The 25,308-nt window shown below is 38.4% G+C and overlaps 1 long non-coding RNA gene across 1 annotated transcript in view; it reads left to right on the top strand.

The window, feature by feature from the left end:
• Positions 1-19,314, top strand: part of LOC131509613 (uncharacterized) — a 128,401-nt gene extending 109,087 nt beyond the window's left edge. The window contains exons 3-4 of the long non-coding RNA XR_009260608.1: positions 7,967-8,099; positions 19,225-19,314. This is a non-coding gene — a long non-coding RNA (uncharacterized LOC131509613). The remainder of the gene's footprint in view (positions 1-7,966; positions 8,100-19,224) is intronic.
• The last annotated feature ends 5,994 nt before the right edge of the window (positions 19,315-25,308 follow it).

The following is a 25,308-nucleotide window of genomic DNA, read 5'->3' as shown; positions in this document are numbered from 1 at the left end:
TAGAAGGTTGTGTATGTCCTGAGTAAAGTCAGAGAAAGTGCTAAAATGATGTGGTTATAATTAGGAAGTGGTTGGGGTTGGGGAGGGATAGAGAGTATATAATATGTTTGTGAGCTGAGTGATTTTTGAAACCACCTTCAAGGTGAAAGTAATAAGCCAACCCTATGTCAGTCTTTCTGGAACTTATAGTCAACTCTTGATTATGTGAGAGAGCAGTGGAGTGGATAATTAGCAAAGAATAGATAGTTCTCTATGCTTTTCTGTTAATGTGGGCAAGAGGATGATTGGTTCAGGTTGTTTAATAGAGGGGAGAGAGAATCTTTTTTTTCTCCTCAACCGTCAACACTTCTTTCCTTCTCATTTTATTAAACTATAACTTTATTTCTCATTTCACAGAAGTAATCAGGAGAGAATTTCTTGATTGTCCTATCATCACATCATTCAACACCCTACATCTGTACACAGAAACTCCACCTTTCATCTTGCACTATGGATGAAATGTATCTAGTGGCAGCCCCCTCTATCTCCCCGCCACCCCTACAACTTACTCTTAAGACCCTATCCTCTCTGGCCTAGTCAAGGGTGTTGTTCTAACAAATCTTTTCCTTATCATTTCTTGCTTTTTACCAGAGTATTCCAATGAATAAACATATAAGCTTTCTCCTATCTTTAAAAAAATAACAATAATAATGAAACCCCCAAATTCCCGTCTCTCCATTTATTGATTCTTTTGCGTAAAACTACAAGAAAAGGCTGTTGTATACATACTGTATACTTTTTGGCCCACGATGATGACCTTGAAACCACTCTCATAAAGTACATCTGAGTACATAAAGCCACATCTTTTATGTGGCTAAATGGGATGGTCAATTATCACCTTGTCTTACTCAGCCTCTCAGTATCATTTTACACAGTTAAACACTTCCTCACTCCTAAAATACTGTAACTGATTTCTAGGATGCCCCTTTATCCTGGTTTCCTACATCACTAGAGATAACCTTCTTAGTCTCTTCTTCTGGCCTTTAAAATTTGGAGTGCAATTTCTCATTGTTGTTTTCATTCTTGTGGCTTTAAATACTATCTCTGTGCCAAGGACTTCTTTACCCACATATAAACAGCTTGGTTTTATTTATTTATTCAACTTTCTCAAGGCCCCTGATCATACTGGATTTATAGTAATTCTTCCCTGGCCAGCCTTCATAGAAGAGTGAGTCTCCCCAGTCACTTCCTATAGTCTCTGATCTTCCTTTTACTCCTCTGCCTTAAGCAATATCTGACATACTGTATATTTACTTGCTAAAGTTTAAATAAGAATGTAAACTTACTGAGCCAGCATCTTTAATTTATTGTCTACTGACTCCTAGCACCTAGAACAACACCTGTCACCTAATAGGTACTAAGTAAATATTTACTGAATGGATGGATGACTGGATGGTAACAGAAACAAACATACTTCTTATTTTGATTAAAATTGTAAGGGCTGGAGTTGTATCATGTTTGTGTAGCAGTATGAGAAGGTGGGAGAAGGACATGTTGTGAGAAGAGAATGGAGGCCAGAGTCCACATGTCAGCTGGTTAGCACCAAACCAAACTCTTGGGAAGGGAATTCTAGCTCTGTCTGAGTGGTGATGAAGTGATTCATGCAGCATTAAGATGGGTGATAGACTTTGTTAGGCATCAGGGTAACCCATTAGGATATCCTCATGTGGGGGTGGATAACATGAGATGTGCTAGGTGGAAGAAACAATTTCTAGGACTGACTGGCCCCATGAATTCTTCAAGTCTATTTGTCACAAACTGTAACTTCTTCAATAATACATATTTTTTAAAAAGATGAGGGACTAATGTTCTTTTCTTAAGAAGTGTTTCTGGCTTACAAAGAGAGGCAGCAGAAAAAATAACAACACATTATGTATATGAAAATCAGCAGCTGCAATGCGATGAAAATAAGGCAATGGGATTTTTAAATTAAAAATATTCTAATTTCAAACCTCCTGTCTCTTACTATTAAAAAATTCTCTAAGGCAACAAGATATAGCTATAAAAGCTCAAAATCTGTTTTAATCTTAGCTCTACTGCAAAACTAATGGAATAGCAGAATGGGGAATTACTTATGTTCTCATTATTTTAGTTGTCTTTTTTTTGTTTGTTTTGTTTTGTTTTTTGTTTTTTTGTACATTGAGGATGCTGGACTGGAGTAGAGTTAGCAAATATATTTCATCTGCTGTTCCAACTGTGATCTGTTGGTAAAGGCAGCCTGGAGCGCTGTGTGGATAAGCTTTGGAGACCACACCTAGCCTCTGCGAAAGAGAAAGTTGAAATTGATTGGTGCTGTCTGCCCTGGGTTTAGAAAAGATGAATGGCAGAAAGTATGCACTGTATCTTTGCTATCCTGCACTATACAGTGTATGAGATATTTTCAGTTCTAAAATTCAGTGATTGGGAATGCCTAGTATGTTATGTGCAGTCTTTGCAATGAAGGCGATGATAAGATTTTATATGTAAGATATTAAAATACTATTTTTAGTGTATGTTTTTGGAGAATCTGAATATGTTTCATAACCATTTCTCCTAGGGATTTATATATTAGTCATAATATTTTTACATTGTGTGCTAAGTGCGACATGATAAGTCTATATAAGCCGCATATTGAAATAGTATTATTTTGCCATGGAAAACTCAAGTTAGCATAATGAATATAATTTTTTTATAGATTGCCATTTAATTTCAAAATAATTTTGCAGTTTTTCCCACTGGTTTTTCCCACTGGTAGGTTCATAAAAACCTACAGGAAGTACTGTTTTACCATCCAGGAAATGAAGCATTTCAGCTACAATCTTTTCAAACTACTATAGAAACTTCTAGAAATGAGTGATGCTGTCTATGTTAAAAGAAATATAAGGATGAGATATAAGGAAAACTAGAGATATTTAGAGATAATTCAATTTTCAACATGGGGACTTCTTCAGTTTGTATTTCTTAGAGCAATTCTTCTCTGCCCTCCACCCCCAACATGCCATGTAAAAGAAATTGGAAATTTTGGGTCAAGCATATGGGTGTGATATAATTTAATCTCTTTTTCAAATAAAGTACTGGAATAACTGGATGAAAAATACCATTATGTTTTGAATGTTTTTGGTGCTAGCAAATGTAAATGATCACAAGAAAGAAGTATCAGTTTATAAGTGTGTGTTCTTCATGTAACTATGAAGTGTGTTTTAATTCATTCTTCAAAACCGGCACTGAATTTGGCACTTAAGTTCTTACAATTTTTGAATAGAAATAATTTAAATATGACTTTGAATAAATGTAGTCTGAAATACATTATTCTATGTATAATCCTGGAGTTATCTGTGATGTTTGAGTGGCCTGGACTTATTTTCTTTAATTTCTTTTTTTTTTCTTTTTTACATTTATTTATTTTTGATAGAGAGAGACAGAGCACAAGTGGGGGAGGGGCAGAGAGGGAAGGACACAGAATCAGAAACAGGCCAGGTTCCAAGCTGTCAGCACAGAGCCTGACGCGGGGCTCGAAGTCACAAACCCTGAGATCATGACCTGATCCAAAGTCGGATGCTTAACTGACTGAGCCACCCAGGTGCCCCTTTTCTTTAATTTCTAAACTTGATAATTAATAATGAAGGGATTTTTTTTTTCTTTTTTACTGAACAAGGACAGGGGCGCCTCAGTGGCCTAAGTGTCCAACTTTTGATTTTGGCTCGGGTCATGATCTCATGGTTCATGGGTTCGAGCCTCATGTGGGACTTTGCACTGACAGTGTGGAGCCTGCTTGGGATTCTCTGTCTCCCTCTTTCTCTGTTCCTCGGCCCTTGCACGCTCTGTCTCTCTCTCTCTCTCTCTCTCAAAATAAATAAAGGAGCTGAAAAAGGATGTTTAGAAATCATCTAATTCAATTTTCTCATTTTCTTTTCCTCTTCTTTCTTTTTCTTTATGTTCGATGTGATTTCTATATTCATCTTGATCATTTGTTTTTCTTTTGTTTTCCCATTATCTCATCTTGCTCTAATTATTTTAGAATAAATACAATGAAACAAGCCAAAGCCCACTTTCTAGATGAAGCTTAGTGTCAGCCAAACACCTGGTTCAAAGTGAAATGTCTGTTAAATTAACCGAACAGTGGTTTGCTTTCACACCCTGGCCAAATTGTTTGATTTTAGTCTGGACTGAGTTTATGGTTTTCCACTTAGACTCACCGATTTAGTCCTTTTAGTAAGCTGATTTGATCAACTGAGTTTATTTTGCTCACATCACTGTAATTTCCAACTAATTGCCTCAAGGTGTCTATGGTCTGCAAGTAGCTCAAGGGCTTGAGGGTGTTTTGTTGTTGTATTTTTTACAAAATGTTTATTTTTGAGAGAGAGCACATGTGCTAGTGGCAGAAAGAGGGGGGGAACATAGAATCTGAAGCAGACTCCAAGCTCAGAACTGTCATCACAGAGCCCCGTGTGGGGTGCAAACCCATAAACCGTGAGATCATAACCTGAGGTGAAGTTGGACGCTTAACTGACTGAGCCACGCAGGCGCCCGTGTTGTTGCTCTTTTTTTACAAAGCTGTCATCTCCGGCTGGACAGGTCCCCACCATGTTCATCTCTGTTTCAGCATCCTTGACAGTGCTTTCTACCCAGTAGGCTCTCAGTATTTGGTTTATTTTAATCTCTGCATATTCTCTTATGATGTTTATTTGAGATATAGGTTAAGAGGTCTTAGCATGAATTAGGACCTCACTCATGTGGTTCTGCTATGAATTCTCTGGAGTCATAGTTGACTCACTTGGATATTCTCCTCAGCTCTTTCAAAGTGTTCCCAGATTTTGACCATCTTTGAAGATTTCATGTTAATGGAGACTCCCATCTTGTATCTGAGATTCTTTCAACAGTTGCAAATACCCCTTTCTTGTCACTGTTTATTTTTTAGATTTATTGAAACTCCAAAATTGTTTTTTCACGGAGTATTATCGATATGCTCATAGATGAAAATTTCTGAATAAAGTGTACCTTAGGGAAATGCAGGTAATTAAACCCGAAATATTTTGTCAATGATAAGCCAGTACAGAGGGAAGAAGAGAATGCTGGTATTTAAGAACACTGAAGGAAATGCAGAAGTGGGAATCTTGTAGTCATTACAGGGAATGTCAAAAATGGATGTTGACAAGCCTCTGCCTTTTACATATGCGGAAATTAAATCAAAGAAAGATTAAATATTTTGTTCAGGATGCACACTGTTTGTGACTGAAGGATCCTCAGGCTCCTATTCCAGTGCTCTTTTGATGCTGCTGTTCTGGGAGGTAATTTCTAAGTTCCTTAGGAATGTTCACAGCTCTCCGTCTCTATTCCTGCCCTTTCTTCTGTCTAGAGTAAATCAGAAATTGCCGGGTGACCCTAAATCTTTTATGAAACTATTAAAAGAGAAACAGTGGAAGATCGTGCTGAGCTGGGGATGGTTAAATGTGGGAGACTGGGTAAGAGCGAGTAGTGAGTGGTTAAACCTGAAAAACGTCATAGGTCATGTTTATCTGATATTTTCAAAGTTGTTAAAAAAAAAAACAAAAAAAACAAACAACTCACCAAGTTGCATGGGCTTTTACAGCAAAGCCTAACCTTCCCATAACCATCAACACTCTCCAGCAATGATTTTCTTCCTTATTCTGTTATATAGGAGTGCATTCCAATTTAGGGCACTTTAACTGTCAGAAATATCAGAAAGGGCTTTTGCACTTTAAGCAATCTTCCCGAACCCCTCTCCAGTAGACACACAGTGAGAGCAATTTCGAAGCAATCCTTGTTGTGCCTTTCCCATTGCCCTTTCACCCCAGATGTAGTTTTCAGCTAATTAGCTCTTCCTGACATCGTGATGAGAGTTATAAGGTGCTCTACCTAGAGAGGTAAATTGGGGAGGTCACACAACTCTAGCCTTGGTGGGATTTATTTGTGAAAGCCATATTTTGTTTGCTTCTTGACACCTAACTTTTCAGTTGCCCAAGTGCTCGCCATTTCAAGGTTCCAATGAACTGAATGAAACTTAACCATTTTAACTTCAGGTCAGCGTCTTTACTCTGCGTATGCTTCTTATCCTTAGGTATTATCGGTCCCAATTGTAATGAAATCCATTTTTATTTTGCTTTTTAAAACTTTGAAGAAACATTGAGTGTCAGGAAAGAATCACTACACTTACTTTATAGGCACGTTACTTAAAGATTAAAAGGCAAAGAAAGAACCAGGACTCTCAATATTTTCAGCATACAGTATGCGTTGGGTGGCATCAAATCAGAGGACCACGCTCTGCTAGACTTTCAGAGAGGAATGAAGCCAATTAATGTACAATCACCAGCAGCAGTGCTTTATTTGAAGGGTCTTTTACAATGAAACTTTTTAACAGGGTAATTGTAGACATCTGCTTCGTGTACCTTAGCAGCAACATAGCCAGTATTTGCTAAGATCTTCTGAGCATTTACAGCTTTACACAAAAGGACATATCGGCAATTCTGTTTTCTGTATAATCGGCAGACTATGCAAAATACTGAGCTAGAATTCAGCATTGTTGTAGAAATGCTCAATGTCACCAGAGCGATTGACTCGTTCCACCTGGCTTTCAGACATTTGGAGAAGCAAAACATATGTACCTTAATTGCAAAATGTGGGCTTAATGAACATGCAGGCGTTATGTTATACCAAATGCAACAATCGACATGATGGCAAGCTGCTTAAGAACATGTCACAATGTTTGGTTTTTAAGAGGTTTGCCTTTGGCAATGTTTCAGAGAAGAATGTGTTCCTTACATTTGCAGTCCTGTGAGCCAATAATAAAATGTTCAGCATATGAAACTGGTATTTATTTTAAATTGCTATGTCAATATTTTTGTTTAAAAGCAGGTTTGATTCCCTGTGTGGACTTTGTTGAAGCCTTCTATCACTGCTTTTTATTTGAGTTTGATTTAGCTTCTTTTCCCCCTGATTTTGTGTTTTGCAGAATGGCTTGCATGAAAGCCTTCTGATTGGGTTGAGGGGGGATAAAGTTGCTATGTGAATTTCAAAGCCCAGAAAATGTAAAAAAGAGCAACACTTGCTGAAGGCATCAGAGAAGTGAATGCAATCAAGCAGTGTTGGTTCTGTGACCTTGAAGCTTCCCAGAATAGCTACCACATTTGGAATAATGGGAGCCCCGGATTCAAATGCCTCGGGATGACCTCATCACTAGCAGCCCCCTTCTTCCTACTGTGATGTCTCTAGGCTTTATGTCAATGTTTAGTCCGTTAGCAGGAATCCAGAAAATCAGGCTTTTGTTTTCAAAAATACAAAATAAAGGCAGCCATTATGGAATATTTCATAACTGATTTAATCCTAATGTGATGTCAAATCAAATTTCCCCTGCAGTTGAGTGCATGCTTTATCTACCACGAATACCATTGCTCTGTGGATGCTGGGTGCTCTTCCAATAAATTGTTGGGCAGTTCTGTTCATGAGCTCTCACAATTCTCCATACCAGGCACATTTCTGTGGGGTAATTAAAACAGTCTTTTTATAACAGCAGTATGAAACGGTATGCATCATCTATACACACTGAGTTGAAAAAATATTGTATTCATAAATTAAATTGGACATTTTGAAAGGTTAACGCAAAAAGCTACTTTGCTCTTGGTAATCAATAAGGAAAAAAGGATTTCAGGTAATTAAAATCTGTGAAGTGAACATTTCTCATTGGGAACCTATTAAAAAGAATATAAGCAGACAGAGGCAAGAGATAAATATGGAAAACAAGTGCTTCAAAATTTTTGTTAAATGTTGGCAAGGGAATATAATAACATATACTCAGAGGTCTGAAATAGTATAACATGTTATTACAGATAGTATAACGAAGTATACAGTCTATGTATAAGTTATGTATATACACTATTGAAACATTAGGTTGTGATTTTAAAATATGTTCTTTGTATATTTTGGGCTCCAGTTTAGCTACTGTGTATGTCTTCCTTACTCAAAGTGTGACTCAGTATGAACCATGGATGCTGGTGAAAAATGAAGAATTCCAGACTCATCTCTGACCTACTGAATCAGAATCTACAATTTAATGAGATCCTCAGGTAATTTATGTGCACATTACAGTTTGAGAACATGGCTTTGGGTGATTGTCTCATAGTAAGGTGGGTTGCCTCTTAAAAACCTGTGTTCATTTTTTAGATGCAAATTAGTAGTGTTTTTGTTGGCTAAATGCAAGCATGACTGACTCTACAGAGGTTCTTCTAGACCACCAGACTTCCTGCATTGTAGCAACGAAGAAAAATACTCTCTGAGAGTAGAGCCAGATTCCAACACGACTTGCTTCTGAGCCCTTGTTGACACAATTTTTCTTTTTGTTCAGTGGCGGTGCTCTTTCCTCTTTCTTTACCATTTGCCTATCAAAATTTAATGTGCCGGTTCTAGGTTATAGTTGCCTTTATCTAGACTTCAGGAATTGCCTCAGTAGAATTTTTTTTATACCTTTGTTGGAATATTCTCAGTTCTTTAGAATTTTTCTAGAATTCTGACCGTGGTTATAGATGCTAGACTTTGAAACATTTGAATACTTGCCTTCTGTGGTGGTTAATTTTGTGTCATCTTGACTGGGCTAAAGATTGCCCAGATAGCTGGTAAAATATTATTTCTGAGGGTGTCTGTGAGGGTGTTCGTGGAAGAGATTAGCATTTGAACCAGTACACTGAGTAAAGCAGTTTGCTCTCCCTAGTGTGGGTGGGTATTTATTATCTAATCCATTGAGGGCCTAAATAGAACAAAAAGGCAGAGGAAAAGTGGATTCACTTTCTCTCTTTGAGCTGAGACATCCATCTTCTCCTGCCCTTGGATATTGGACATCAGCTCCTTGTTCTTGGGCTTTGAGACTCAGACTATGAGCTCCCCCACCCTACCTCCAAGGTGGGTCAGTCCTTAGATTGATTGCCTGCCTATGATTCCTGCTTCCCTCATTTAACCTTCTGGTCTCAGGCATACAGCCTCTGCTAGATACACTATGCTAGATTATAAAATTCATTTTGCTTTCTCTTCAGTTTTCAAATAGCTCTTAGAACATTGAAGTAGCATATGCTTCATTTTAGTTTTGACATAGAGTTGCAAAGATGTATCGTTTTTATGATGGCAGACTTTTTTTTTTTTTTGCTAAGGATTAAAATATATGGCTATGGCTTATGGATAATAAATATTTATCTATTTATCTATATATAATTTTTTCCAGTGAAGAATAAGGCCCTGTCCTGTTGCTATGTGGTATAAGGATAATTTATAAAAGACATGGTCTAGGGCACCTGGTGCACGTTAACTGTAATACAGGTAAGCCAGTATATAAGTGCTGGAAGTGACAAAAAGGTCATCAGGTACTCAGAGTAGGAAGAAATCGCTGCCTGATGTTCAGGAAAAAGCTCAGAGAGGAGGCAGTGTTAAGAATAGAACCAAAATGGGATAGAGAAATGGTATTCCCAGACCAGGGCATAACAAGGACACAGATGCTAAAAGAGATTTATAGAGGATGGACCCAGAACCATAATGGACATTTAGGTAAGCTGAACATATGTGAAGGCAAACGGTGGGAGACAGAGGGATCTGAACACAATGTGCCAAGCGTGTGAACTGGACCTCTGGAAGGAACATAATTGTTTGTGACAAAAAAGGGAGAAAAATAATGCTGTAGGGAGAAAAGACACAAAGTACAGCAACTTTGTGCCTGAATACCTGGCTACGAAAGGCTGGCCATGGAAGGGTCATGCTTAGCAATGAAGAAATGTATATGAAGTCTTTCCTTGTCAGCCTAAACAAGATTTCTCATCCAGAGGGAAAAATGATATATTAGAAATGAATGGCACCATCAAGTGATGGGGTAGCCACATTTGGAATAATGGAAGACCTGGATAGACAGAATAATACATGGGTCATATGTTTGGCCAAATGGATTTAATAGATTGAGAATCCAGCAAACCCATTTATCAAACTTTGCAGCTCAGGACGATGACTTGAGTAAAGTGGTTCTCATGTATTGGAAAAAAACAGGTGAGTTAGGGGTAAATGGAGAATAGTGTAGTGGAAAAAGCCTTGTAAGACAAAGACTACAGTACAAATTCTGCCTTAATTCACTGTGTGACTTTTGGCAAGTCACTTAAACTCCCTGGGCTTCAGTGTCCTCATGTGTAAAATGAGGACAGTCTCTATTCTTGACCAATGTGAAGACTTTTTGCCTAATTTTCTAGTTCTTTTGAAGATCACAGTGAAACAACAAATTCCATTGGGAGACTATGCCACTCAGTATGATGAGGTGGGCAATTTGTACTTATTTTCTGAATATCAAGATAATAAACATTTTGTCGGATCTACTTTCCAGATTATTGATTCACATGGAACCATTGTGGGACACTAGGGGCATAGTGGTAGAAGTGAGGTGCTTGAGAAGTACCAGTGGACCCAAGACCCATATTCACTGCCTTACTGAACACTGGACCTGCTGGAGGAATCAGAGGAGGGTGGGAGTTAGAAGCTATTACTTGGGGATATCCTAAGGTCGCTCTCTAGAATAGGGTGTGATATTGGGCCTTCAACAAAAATATCCACTCTTAGCTTACAGTAAGTTCTTGCAACAATTTGTGATTGAGACTTTTGCTCCCAAGTGTGATATAGTCAGTTTATGCACTGCAGGGAATATTTGCCAGTCAGGTAATATATCTCATTGTAATATTAAAAAAAAAAAAAAACTCTCGTGGCTGTAGTCCCTGCTCATTATAGTTTTCTGCACAGTCTACTCTAGAAAGAAAACTGCAAAAATAGAAAAAGGTGTATTTTCAGAAAATTATTCACAATTAATGCCAAGTGAGTCAAATTCCTAAGTGTTTAAATGTCAAGGGAAAGACAATGCTAACTTGACCTCCTTCAATTTTCATATGGAGGCTTGTGAAGTTTGGGTAGGATAAAGAGAAAAGCACCTTTTATTCCCAAAAGCTTTTTAAACCTGCCTTTAGTAGGCACTGTGTGTCTTCTTTTTGTAATCTCGGGTTTTATAGTCTCCTTTATCAATTGTGAGAGGTGTGGAAGGGCTAGTTTATATCTTTCAGAAGGGACACCTGGGTCAACAGGTTGAAAGAACTTTGAAAGTTATTTGTATCTTTGCCAGTCCCTGCATTGTGTGAGAATCACTGTAGCTAGTGTGTAAACTACCTTTGAATAAGAGACAGAAAATGGAATTTATCAGGGGACAATGCCTTTTGTTTAGAAGGAGCAACAAAAGATGAATAAAAGACCACAGCCAGTCTTCTGTGTTTAGTGTCCCATTTTTCCAGATAAAAAAGGGGATAATATTCAATCTTGATTGTGCACAGAGGCCTTTGGTACTTTAAGGAGATGGAGGAAGAAGGGAAATGAAAAAGAAATAAAGCGACCAATATGTTCTTGAACTGTGACTTCTGGCAGCTGCATTTAAAAAACAACCATTACATTTTGTGGGTATATCTGTGAGGCTTATCCATTATGTGTGCAAACACAATCTGATTAGTATTTGTTATAAGCTCGTCTTGTCTGCTTTTATTACAGACATCACCTTCAGATGTGGGGCCACTGCAGCTATTAAATCAGGAATATTTAGCTATTATTTGTAATAAATGTCAGCAGGGCTGAACTGAAGCCAGCAGGAAATGTTCAGGGCAGAAAACACACTGACATTCATTCATGCAAATTTGTACCACTGGTAGAATTAATCATAAAGAGGGAGGGTAGAGCATACAATGCATTTATATTACTGGTTTGGCCAATTCTCCTTCTTCCTGAATATGAGAGTTATAATGAACAGAAAGCAATCTGCTGACAAATAGTCCCATGTGAAGTGCAGGCAGCGAGATTAACTTTCCAAAGCGGACATGTCTGGCTTTATAGTGGACCACCCCTCCTTCCCTCCACACCACCCCAGCCCTCTGAGGCAGCTTTGCGGTGTCCTTTTTTCTCTTTAAAAGACTTCTAGATTTAGCATGCACATAACTATTACCTCTTGAAATCACAGGGATGCTCTAAAGAACATTCTGTGCATAGTGCTGAGTATTGGGCCAGCCTTACCCTGTTACAAAGCACCCAGGGTGCTTATGTCACACTGGGAAGGTATAGTGATAGGAACTGGGTTGTCGACTATGAAGAAAATGTGGTTTGCCAAAAGGAAGAGAATTTAATTTTTTTTTTGAAAAGCTGCATCTGTGCAAAATGAATTGCAATAACCCATATAACGGATTAATGCAGTGTCATCCGAGAAGATTGCAGTCACCATCAGCAACACAGCCACAGCTTGCCCTGAACATCGACTATCATTTAATTTGTAGGAGTGAGTAAAGTTAATACCAGAAAAGAGTTAGTGCATTTATTTTTAAAAAAAGGTGAGAAAAATACAAGCCAAACGCATACTTTAAAACGTTTCTCATTTTCTCACAGCCTGAAATTATTATTCACCGGGAAACAAAAACTTCTTGAAAGAGCTGACATAAAAATTATAGGTGACTTCAAAGATATTAATTATTCTTAGTTGTTTTAGTCCTATGATTGGAACAGAAAATACAGAGAACATGAGATAAAACTATGCTTGATAAAGTAAACACAAAAATTCTTTTAAAAATTATATACTAATATTGGTCAAAATTAAGGAAAAGTCTTCTAAAATGTTTCATGTATCATAGAAGTCAGTTCAAAGTAGTGCTTTGCTAAAACATGTCATTTTCTCCCTACTACATTGTATCGTGCCCATATTTACAGAATGCATATTGTAAACTGAATACTTCTCTCCCTAATTTTTTTATTTTTATTTTTTTATTTTTATTTATTTATTTATTTATTTATTTATTTATTTTTTAATATATGAAATTTACTGTCAAATTGGTTTCCATACAACACCCAGTGCTCATCCCAAAAGGTGCCCTCCTCAATACCCATCACCCACCCTGCCCTCCCTCCCACCCCCCATCAACCCTCAGTTTGTTCTCAGTTTTTAACAGTCTCTTATGCTTTGGCTCTCTCCCACTCTAACCTCTTTTTTTTTTTTTTTTTTTTTTTTCCCTTCCCCTCCCCCATGGGTTTCTGTTACGTTTCTCAGGATCCACATAAGAGTGAAACCATATGGTATCTGTCTTTCTCTCTATGGCTTATTTCACTTAGCATCACACTCTCCAGTTCCATCCACGTTGCTACAAAAGGCCATATTTCATTTTTTCTCATTGCCACGTAGTATTCCATTGTGTATATAAACCACAATTTCTTTATCCATTCATCAGTTGATGGACATTTAGGCTCTTTCCATAATTTGGCTATTGTTGAGAGTGCTGCTATAAACATTGGGGTACAAGTGCCCCTATGCATCAGTACTCCTGTATCCCTTGGATAAATTCCTAGCAGTGCTATTGCTGGGTCATAGGGTAGGTCTATTTTTAATTTTCTGAGGAACCTCCACACTGCTTTCCAGAGCGGCTGCACCAATTTGCATTCCCACCAACAGTGCAAGAGGGTTCCCGTCTCTCCACATCCTCTCCAGCATCTATAGTCTCCTGATTTCTTCATTTTGGCCACTCTGACTGGCGTGAGGTGGTATCTGAGTGTGGTTTTGATTTTTATTTCCCTGATGAGGAGCGACGTTGAACATCTTTTCATATGCCTGTTGGCCATCCGGATGTCTTCTTTAGAGAAGTGTCTATTCATGTTTTCTGCCCATTTCTTCACTGGGTTATTTGTTTTTCGGGTGTGGAGTTTGATGAGCTCTTTATAGATTTTGGATACTAGCCCTTTGTCCGATGTGTCATTTGCAAATATCTTTTCCCATTCCGTTGGTTGCCTTTTAGTTTTGTTGGTTGTTTCCTTTGCTGTGCAGAAGCTTTTTATCTTCATAAGGTCCCAGTAATTCACTTTTGCTTTTAATTCCCTTGCCTTTGGGGATGTGCCGAGTAAGAGATTGCTACGGCTGAGGTCAGAGAGGTCTTTTCCTGCTTTCTCCTCTAAGGTTTTGATGGTTTCCTGTCTCACATTCAGGTCCTTTATCCATTTTGAGTTTCTTTTTGTGAATGGTGTGAGAAAGTGGTCTAGTTTCAACCTTCTGCATGTTGCTGTCCAGTTCTCCCAGCACCATTTGTTAAAGAGACTGTCTTTTTTCCATTGGATGTTCTTTCCTGCTTTGTCAAAAATGAGTTGGCCATATGTTTGTGGGTCTAGTTCTGGGGTTTCTATTCGATTCCATTGGTCTATGTGTCTGTTTTTATGCCAATACCATGCTGTCTTGATGATGACAGCTTTGTAGTAGAGGCTAAAGTCTGGGATTGTGATGCCTCCTGCTTTGGTCTTCTTCTTCAAAATTACTTTGGCTAAAAAAAAAAAACAAAAAAAAAAACAAAAAAAAAAAACAAAATTACTTTGGCTATTCGGGGCCTTTTGTGGTTCCATATGAATTTTAGGATGGCTTGTTCTAGTTTTGAGAAGAATGCTGGTGCAATTTTGGCTGGGATTGCATTGAATGTGTAGATAGCTTTGGGTAGTATTGACATTTTGACAATATTTATTCTTCCAATCCATGAGCAGGGAATGTCTTTCCATTTCTTTATATCTTCTTCAATTACCTGCATAAGCTTTCTATAGTTTTCAGCATACAGATCTTTTACATCTTTGTTTATTCCTAGGTATTTTATGCTTCTTCATGCAATTGTGAATGGGATCAGTTTCTTTATTTGTCTTTCTGTTGCTTCATTGTTAGTGTATAAGAATGCAACTGATTTCTGTACGTTGATTTTGTATCCTGCAACTTTGCTGAATTCATGTATCAGTTCTAGCAGACTTTTGGTGGAGTCTATCGAATTTTCCATGTATAATATCATGTCATCTGCAAAAAGCGAAAGCTTGACTTCATCTTTGCCAATTTGGATGCCTTTGATTTCCTTTTGTTGTCTGATTGCTGATGCTAGAACTTCCAGCACTATATTAAACAACAGCGGTGAGAGTGGGCATCCCTGTCGTGTTCCTGATCTCAGGGAAAAAGCTCTCAGTTTTTCCCCATTGAGGATGATGTTAGCTGTGGGCTTTTCATAAATGGCTTTTATGATCTTTAAGTATGTTCCTTCTATCCCGACTTTCTCAAGGGTTTTTATTAAGAAAGGGTGCTGGATTTTGTCAAAGGCCTTTTCTGCATCGATTGACAGGATCATATGGTTCTTCTCTTTTTTTTTGTTAATGTGATGTATCACGTTGATCGATTTGCGAATGTTGAACCAGCCCTGCATCCCAGGAATGAATCCCACTTGATCATGATGAATAATTCTTTTTATATGCTGTTGAATTCGATTTGCTAGTATCTTATTGAGAATTTTTGCATCCATATTCATCAGGGATATTGGCCTGTAGTTCTCTTTTTTTACTGGGTCTCTGTCTGGTTTAGGAATCAAAGTAATCCTGGCTTCATAGAATGAGTCTGGAAGTTTTCCTTCCCTTTCTATTTCTTGGAATAGCTTGAGAAGGATAGGTATTATCTCTGCTTTAAACGTCTGGTAGAACTCCCCTGGGAAGCCATCTGGTCCTGGACTCTTATTTGTTGGGAGATTTTTGATAACCGATTCAATTTCTTCACTGGTTATGGGTCTGTTCAAGCTTTCTATTTCCTCCTGATTGAGTTTTGGAAGAGTGTGGGTGTTTAGGAATGTGTCCATTTCTTCAAGGTTGTCCAATTTGTTGGCATATAATTTTTCATAGTATTCCCTGATAATTGTTTGTATCTCTGAGGGATTGGTTGTAATAATTCCATTTTCATTCATGATTTTATCTATTTGGGTCATCTCCCTTTTCTTTTTGAGAAGCCTGGCTAGAGGTTTGTCAATTTTGTTTATTTTTTCAAAAAACCAACTCTTGGTTTCGTTGATCTGCTCTACAGTTTTTTTAGATTCTATATTGTTTATTTCTGCTCTGATCTTTATGATTTCTCTTCTTCTGCTGGGTTTAGGCTGCCTTTGCTGTTCTGCTTCTATTTCCTTTAGGTGTGCTGTTAGATTTTGTATTTGGGATTTTTCTTGTTTCTTGAGATAGGCCTGGATTGCAATGTATTTTCCTCTCAGGACTGCCTTCGCTGCGTCCCAAAGAGTTTGGATTGTTGTATTTTCATTTTCGTTTATTTCCATATATTTTTTAATTTCTTCTCTAATTGCCTGGTTGACCCACTCATTCGTTAGTAGGGTGTTCTTTAACCTCCATGCTTTTGGAAGTTTTCCAGACTTTTTCCTGTGGTTGATTTCAAGCTTCATAGCATTGTGGTCTGAAAGTATGCATGGTATAATTTCAATTCTTGTAAACTTATGAAGGGCTGTTTTGTGACCCAGTATATGATCTATCTTGGAGAATGTTCCATGTGCACTCGAGAAGAAAGTATATTCTGTTGCTTTGGGATGCAGAGTTCTAAATATATCTGTCAAGTCCATCTGATCCAATGTATCATTCAGGGCCCTTGTTTCTTTATTGACTGTGTGTCTAGATGATCTATCCATTTCTGTAAGTGGGGTGTTAAAGTCCCCTGCAATGACCACATTCTTATCAATAAGGTTGCTTATGTTTATGAGTAACTGTTTTATATATCTGGGGGCTCCGGTATTTGGCGCATAGACATTTATAATTGTTAGCTCTTCCTGATGGATAGACCCTGTAATTATTATATAATGCCCTTCTTCATCTCTTGTTACAGCCTTCAATTTAAAGTCTAGTTTGTCTGATATAAGTATGGCTACTCCAGCTTTCTTTTGGCTTCCAGTAGCATGATAAATAGTTCTCCATCCCCTCACTCTCAATCTAAAGGTGTCCTCAGATCTCAAATGAGTCTCTTGTAGACAGCAAATAGATGGGTCTTGTTTTTTTATCCATTCTGATACCCTATGTCTTTTGGTTGGCGCATTTAATCCATTTACATTCAGTGTTATTATAGAAAGATACGGGTTTAGAGTCATTGTGATGTCTGTATGTTTTATGCTTGTAGTGATGTCTCTGGTACTTTGTCTCACAGGATCCCCCTTAGGATCTCTTGTAGGGCTGGTTTCGTGGTGACAAATTCCTTCAGTTTTTGTTTGTTTGGGAAGACCTTTATCTCTCCTTCTATTCTAAATGACAGACTTGCTGGATAAAGGATTCTCGGCTGCATATTTTTTCTGTTTAGCACACTGAAGATATCGTGCCAAGCCTTTCTGGCCTGCCAAGTTTCAAAGGAGAGATCAGTCACGAGTCTTATAGGTCTCCCTTTATATGTGAGGGCACGTTTATCCCTTGCTGCTTTCAGAATTTTCTCTTTATCCTTGTATTTTGCCAGTTTCACTATGATATGTCGTGCAGAAGATCGATTCAAGTTACGTCTGAAGGGAGTTCTCTGTGCCTCTTGGATTTCAATGCCTTTTTCCTTCCCCAGTTCAGGGAAGTTCTCAGCTATAATTTCTTCAAGTACCCCTTCAGCACCTTTCCCTCTCTCTTCCTCCTCTGGGATACCAATTATGCGTATATTATTTCTTTTTAGTGTATCACTTAGTTCTCTAATTTTCCCCTCATACTCCTGGATTTTTTTATCTCTCTTTCTTTCAGCTTCCTCTTTCTCCATAACTTTATCTTCTAGTTCACCTATTCTCTCCTCTGCCTCTTCAATCCGAGCCGTCGTGGTTTCCATTTTGTTTTGCATTTCGTTTAAAGCGTTTTTCAGCTCCTCGTGACTGTTCCTTAGTCCCTTGATCTCTGTGGCAAGAGATTCTCTGCTGTCCTGTATACTGTTTTCAAGCCCAGCGATTAATTTTATGACTATTATTCTAAATTCACTTTCTGTTATATTATTTAAATCCTTTTTGATCAGTTCATTAGCTGTTGTTATTTCCTGGAGATTCTTCTGAGGGGAATTCTTCCGTTTGGTCATTTTGGATAGTCCCTGGAGTGGTGAGGACCTGCAGGGCACTTCCCCTGTGCTGTGGTGTATAACTGGAATTGGTGGGCGGGGCCGCAGTCCGACCTGATGTCTGCCCCCAGCCCACCGCTGGGGCCACAGTCAGACTGGTGAGTGCCTTCTCTTCCCCTCTCCTAGGGGCGGGATTCACTGTGGGGTGGTGTGGCCCGTCTGGGCTACTTGCACACTGCCAGGCTTGTGGTGCTGGGGAGCTGGCGTATTAGCTGGGGTGGGTAGGCAAGGTGCACGGGGGCGGGAGGGGCAGGTTTAGCTCGCTTCTCCTTAGGTGATCCACTTCAGGAGGGGCCCTGTGGCAGCGGGAGGGAGTCAGATCCGCTGCCGGAGGTTTGGCTCCGCAGAAGCACAGAGTTGGGTGTTTGCGCGGAGCGAGCAAGTTCCCTGGCAGGAACTGGTTCTCTTTGGGATTTTGGCTGGGGGATGGGCGGGGGAGATGGCGCTGGCGAGCGCCTTTGTTCCCCGCCAAGCTGAGCTCTGCCGTCCGTCCGGGGGCTCAGCAGCTCTCCCTCCCTTTGTCCTCCAGCCTTCCCGCTTTCTGAGCAGAGCTGTTAACTTATGACCTCCCAGACGCTAAGTCGTGCTTGCTGTCGGAACACAGTCCGTCCGGCCCCTCCGCTTTTGGCAGCCCGACTCGGGGGCTCTGCTTGGCCGGCGAGCCGCCCCTCCGCCCCGGCTCCCTCCCGCCAGTCCGTGGAGCGCGCACCGCCTCACCGCCCTTCCTACCCTCTTCCGTGGGCCTCTCGTCTGCGCTTGGCTCCGGAGACTCCGTTCTGCTAATCCTCTGGCGGTTTTCTGGATTCTTTAGGCAGGTGTAGGTGGAATCTAAGTGATTAGCAGGACGCGCGGTGAGCCCAGCGTCCTCCTACGCCGCCATCTTCCGGAACTCCCCCTTCTCTCCCTAATTTTAATCCCTGATGTGATTATATTGCTTGCATTTTTTCTTTGTCTTAGTATAGGTTTTAGAAGAGAACTTGTACAAAATGAAATGGAAAGGGACGTTACTGTTGATTAAGTGAAGGTCATAATAGGTATAGTAACTGAATTGAATGACATACTATAATTAGTGACATCGGTAGTGACATCAAGGTGAGGGATGGAATGTGTTTTCACCTGTGGGATTTCTGCAGTACCAATGGAGAAAACCAGAAAAGCTGATGTGGCGTTGTGACTTCATGACTTTTCAAAGCTGAGCTATTCTTTTTAATAATGCCCTTATGGTACAATTATTGATTCAATGTCTTATTCTCCAGAGGAATTTTAGGAATTATGGGAACATATTTATTAAAAATAAATGGAGAAGAGATGTATAAATCACTGGCAACAGCTGACATCTACCTACAGGGAAGGTCAGTATAAGCTGATATTTATATTACAGATACACAGACTATTGGACCTTATATAGTTTCTAAAGCTGAGTCAAAATTTTGGGTTTGGGCTTCCTGGTGGCCAAAGAGAAAGAGCAATGTAAGCCTTAACATAATTAAAATTGTTAAAAAGAAGAAAAAGTATTAGTAATATGAGGCAGGCAGACTCTATGGTGGCTCCCAAATTTTTGTCTTCTGGTATTAAAGTCCTATGTAAACCCTTCCCTTTGAGTTTGGGGAAGATCCATGACTTCTAACTAGTAGAGTATGGCAAAGGTAACAGGACATGCATGAATACATGTGAGTGATTATATTACATAAGGTTTTACCACCCATCTTGCTACGATTTTCAAATTCTCCCTTGCTGTCTGTAAAAAGCAAGATGGCATATTATGAGCCACCATATGGAAAAACCCAATGGCAGAGGGAAGGTAATCTCCAGCAAACAGCCAGCAAGGAACAAAAGCCCTGATTCTGGCAGCACAAGGAACTGAATGCTGCCAGTAATCACATGAGTGGATCATTTCCCATTTGAGCCTCAGATGAGACTACAGTCTTTGCTCACACCTATATTGAAACCTGATATGACTCTGAAACACAAAGCCCAACTAAGTCATTCTTGAGCTCCTGACCCACTGAAATTGTGAGGTAGTGTGTCTTGTTTGTGCAGCAATATATAACTTATGCATAAATATGAGGAGAAATCTTCAGTTCCTTTGCTGTTTGGGTCCTAAAACTATCTTTATGTTTAATTTATCTTTGGGACCCAAGGATTTTTTTCCTTCTCCCCCATCACATTGCCTGCATACTTCTTCCTCTTAGAAATTGGTTCCCTTTTCTCTCTAAAGACATAACTTCTGATTCCATCCTTTCTCCCTTTTCCATCTTGAGACAGTTTTTTTCTACACCCCTAAATAAATGAATGTCCAGGGGCACCTGGGTGGCTCAGTTGGTAGAGCATGCTACTCTTGATCTCGGGATTGTGAGTTTGAGCCCCACATTGGGTGTAGAGATTACTTAAAAATAAAACATTTTAAAAATCTATCTTAGAGAGATATCTAGAGAGACTACTTACTGCTTTCTTTTCCTCTGTAAAATATCTTGATGCCACTTTGAAAGATAAACATAGAACAACTTTCATAATAAAAGTATTACAAAGACTTTTGTAAAGGTGATAAAAATAATAGGTGTCAGGCTCTGTTCTAAGTGCATACATGTTAATTCATTTTACATTAATAAAAACCATTTTAAAATGAAAAACTTGAAACTCAGGATAAAGAATTTTCTTAAGGTCATGCATTTGTTAAGTTTAAACTGGAATCTGATTCCAAACAATTTGGTTTCAGAATGTGTGTTTTAACTAGTGTGCTATCCTCCCTCTTAAAGTATCATAGTAGGGAAGACAGCTGTTAGAGGGTGTGTGATTGGATATAAAGCTGAGTCTAAGTTTCCTGGTGGTACTTTCAAAAGATGAAATATGCTAAGTCATTTAATTTTCATTGTGTAAGAATACATTTGTGAAATGGGCAATGAATCAACCTCCATAAAATAAAAGGAGATTCTAAGAGTTGTTTTGGCTTCCCTTTTGGGCATGTGGCCCAAATCACCTCATCAGGAGGCTCATTTCAGTGGCAATTTTGATTACTGTGAACTTTATTTAAGAGGGCAGCATTTTCTTTTTCCTTGATTATTCTCTCTGAAGCTTCAAGTTTAATTAAACAGGACCGACTGATGTGTCTTTCAGAATAAATCACCTTCAGTCTCTAGTAGCCATTCCACCATCTCTATCTTTACTTCCTTAATTGTTGAAGTTTTGTATAGTGTGATGGTTCATTTTCTCTGTCACCTTGGCTGCGCTAAGTACACAGACATGTGGTCAAACATTATTCTGCGTATTTGTAAGTGTGTTTTTGGATGAGATTAATATTTCAATCTATGGACTCTGAGGAAAGCAGATTGACCTCCCTAATGTGGGTGGGCCTTACCCAGTCAACTGAAGGCTTGACTCCAACAAAAGACTTACCTCACCCCAGCAGGAGGGAATTCTGCCAGCAGATAGCCTTTGGACTTGAACTGAAACATGAGCTCTTCCTATATTCCTGGCTTGCTGGCCCACTCCACAGATTTTGGAATTGCCAGCCTCCATAATCATATGAACCAATTCCTTAAATACATCTTTCTACTTATGTATACACTCATCTGAATCGTTCTGTTTCTCAGAACCTTAATGTAGTAGCCATGTGGCCTCCTTTCAGCTATAGGAAGTAAGACTGAGATGTTAGAGGAATTCTGGGGATTTTTTAGAAAATGTATCCTCAGTAATAAAAAGAGATACAAAAGAGGAAACCCTCTCTTTTTTCACTTCGGACTTTATTGGCTGGTGGGATACCAAGAGCAATACCCATCAATGTGGGACGAGAGAAGGTAGCCAGAGGAAATGAGATGATATGCCCAGGATGGCAAAGCAGGACGCCGAGAGATTGTTGTTGCTTGAGATGTCATTGAACTGATGAACTAGCCAACTTAAGCACCGAGTTCAGAACTTCTTTGCAGGATAGTAAATGCCTATATTGTTTAATGAATTCTAGTTGGGTATGTATTTTATTTGCTGCTGAAAGTACACTAATGGATATTTTTAACCACAATATATGTCTGTAGAGAGTTGAACAAATAGATGTGGTATGTGAAATTATTAGATATTGATGACCAAATCATGTTACAACCTCATAAGAATATAGGGTTTAGGCAGTTAATCTATTTGAGTGAACAGTAGGGAGTGGTGAAGACTATAGGGTACCTGAAGAGGGTATAATCTGCCTAAAGGGCAGCTACTCAGCTCCTATGAATTGCTTCTTATTTGAAATTGCAATCCTGGGGAGCACCTGGGTGGTTCAGTCAGTTAAGCGCCGACTCTTGATTTTGGCTCAGGTAATGATCTCACAATCGTGGGATAGAGCCCCACATTGGGCTCTGCTATGAGTGTAGAGACTGCTTGGTCTCTCTCCTTCTCTCTCTCTGCCCTTTCCCCTCTTATCTTCTCTCTTTCTATGTCTAAATAAATAAATAAACACTAAAAAAAAAAAAAAAAAGAAAATGCAATCCTGGCATTGTCAATTTTTTAATTGTTGAGAGAATCTGCAAATCTGGATTTTTCTTTGAAACGTCCCAATTTTTAAAGATTTATAATGAATTCAATTTATAAAAAATAAAACACGAGTAGACCAAATCAAAAGTTGAATGCCAGAGTCTACCTATAAGCTTCCAGTGTGCATTTCTGGCATAAAAAGTAGTAAATTTCTGCTAAATATAATGATTTCTTGTTTCATCTTATGTTATTGTGGTTAATATTTACCTCTGTTTCTTTGTACTGCATAGGTATCACAACTAATGATCTCTTAAGGCCACTCCTGGATTGTGATAATAAGATCACATTATCTGAATATATCCTAATCTGCTTATCTTCCCATCTGCTTTAATTTAAGGCATTAAAAAGTAATTATGATATAAAGTTTAAAAGACAGAAGGAATATAGAACACATTTTTTTACTATCATTTAAATTGATACCAAGACACTATTTCCTCTATAGAAATTTTCTATGATTTCTTATTTTTCATTTTGTTTAGAAACATGCTTGTTGAATTAGCAACACAGTCCATCTAGATTTTAAATTCTAATCAGATGAATATGCAGAAATTCCTATCCATGCTCACCACCATTTATTTGACTCTGGGAAATTATTTAAACTTTTGAAAGCTATTTTTTTTTCCATCAGTAAAATATGGAAGTTGAGAATTTAAGTAAGTAACATTCCTTTTGACTGTAAGATATTGTGAGTCTTCATTTATGGCAATAGCACACAAGTTACATTTTGGGAAGAGTTTATAGTACTGTCTTTGTAACATTATTCTCTAGTTCAAGTATGTTACCCTTTAAATAACTTGTAAGGGAGTTGATCTGTTAATCCACCTAAACTCTTAAACATTTTCAGAGTCCCAATTTGAATAACATTTTTTTTTCAACGTTTTTTTATTTTTTATTTTTTATTTTTTTTATTTTTGGGACAGAGAGAGACAGAGCATGAACGGGGGAGGGGCAGAGAGAGAGGGAGACACAGAATCGGAAACAGGCTCCAGGCTCCGAGCCATCAGCCCAGAGCCTGACGCGGGGCTCGAACTCACGGACCGCGAGATCGTGACCTGGCTGAAGTCGGACGCTTAACCGACTGCGCCACCCAGGCGCCCCCCAATTTGAATAACATTTTGAGGTAATGAGTTCGATGTGTTCTGTAACCAGTAGACAATGAAGTACTTCATTTATTTGTTCCCAAATATAGATTTTAAAAATGAACCACAAACATAAAAATATTTACATAACTTGTCCTCATAGGTGGGACTATGAGACTCATTCATAATTTCATTGCATAATTAAACCTGTAAAAGTATAATGAAATGGATGTAGTGATATTGCTGTTATTCACTACAGTGATGGAAAAAACAGCAGCAACAGCATCTCACCAGCATAGTATCATTTATCAAAAGATGACTTATATTTTTTCAAGACAACAGGTTCTTCAAGCACACTCCAAAGGCATTCTGAATTTTCTTTTCGATATGTTTGTATCTATTTTCAGGCTCTTGACTAATTATGCCAAATTCTATATATCAATATTCTGTGTGAATAGAACAGATATACAGTAAATAGAATAGCAGTTTCTTATTGAATGTGTATACAGAATTCAATGACTAACAAATATGACCTGTTTAGGGAAAGAGAATAAAATCAACATGTGTCCAAACACTGAGGCTTGCTGTTCACAGTGCATTGAAATAACATGGATGGTCTTCATCAGATATGGAGTTCTCACCAGCTTGAGATTTTTATTATGTAGAGATTTTGATGCCCTCTACTTTACATTCTAGGTGTTTAATAACCATTTGTATAAGAGAGAATTTTTAAGGAAACACTGCACCAAATTGGTTTATTTTGAAGTTGGAATATTTAAAAAAATTATCCTCTTCTGGAGATACTTTTTGCTGTATTCAGGATTAGGAAACTTTTAGAGCTCCTGGAAGCAATAGGGGTGAAAGTTTTTGCATTTATTAAATCTAAGTTAAAAGCTGTCACACTTGATTCCTTAGCTGGCAGTTCTAAACTAGAGCATTTATGTTTGTTAAAAATTGATTTTTACCATGGCTAAAAAGTTGATTTATTTTTGTTTTTTTTTCCTCAACCATTCTTATGAAAAGGAATGAATATGAAGTGTTTTTATGAAATTCATATTGTGCATCCGCTTGATTTTTTTGGCAGCTGAGATTTCTCTGGTTATTTGAATATGACCTTATGATCCCATATAACCACGATCTGAGTTTCTTAAGTGTCTTCCAGTTGAGGTAGGAAATACGTCAGAACTCATTAAGAGGTTACCTGCATACTATATTGATTTTTATAAATTGCTCCTTAAATTATACTGGGCATGATGACACACATAAAATCACTGAGGTCAGGTAATATTTGGATGAAATTGATGCATTTTGCTAGTAGTTATAAACACAGCTATTCTCTGGTACTGTGTCACGAATAATTGTACTTTGATAAATTATTTAAAATAAACATTTTTATCTTCATTCTCAGTGAAGGTTCATGTTAAGCAAATTGTGCTCATTGTTATGTTACAGCTGTCAGCCTTGATGCCTAACAAACTATGATCATTCCCAGGCCAATCTTACCTGTCTACAGCCATTGCTGAAGAATTTGACCTATGCAGATAGTGGAACTCTGTCTGCCCCCTGATTCGACTGATCGGGAAATAGGGAAATAATTAGTGGTTAAGAGGGGAGCAGAAGCTGAAAGATGTCATGAGGGAATTAGAACCCTGAGTGATGATCAGAAATTGAAGTTCTGAGGAGACAGAACTGTGAGTAATCAGTGGTTACAAAGAGGAGAAAGGATTATAGATCCGTCTCTAGGTA

The sequence above is a fragment of the Neofelis nebulosa genome, chromosome 1 (genome assembly GCF_028018385.1).
Source record: "Neofelis nebulosa isolate mNeoNeb1 chromosome 1, mNeoNeb1.pri, whole genome shotgun sequence".
In the NCBI taxonomy this organism is placed as follows: Eukaryota; Metazoa; Chordata; class Mammalia; order Carnivora; family Felidae; genus Neofelis; species Neofelis nebulosa.
The sequence above is the reverse complement of the archived record's forward strand: the minus strand, read 5'-3'. Positions and strand labels throughout refer to the sequence as shown.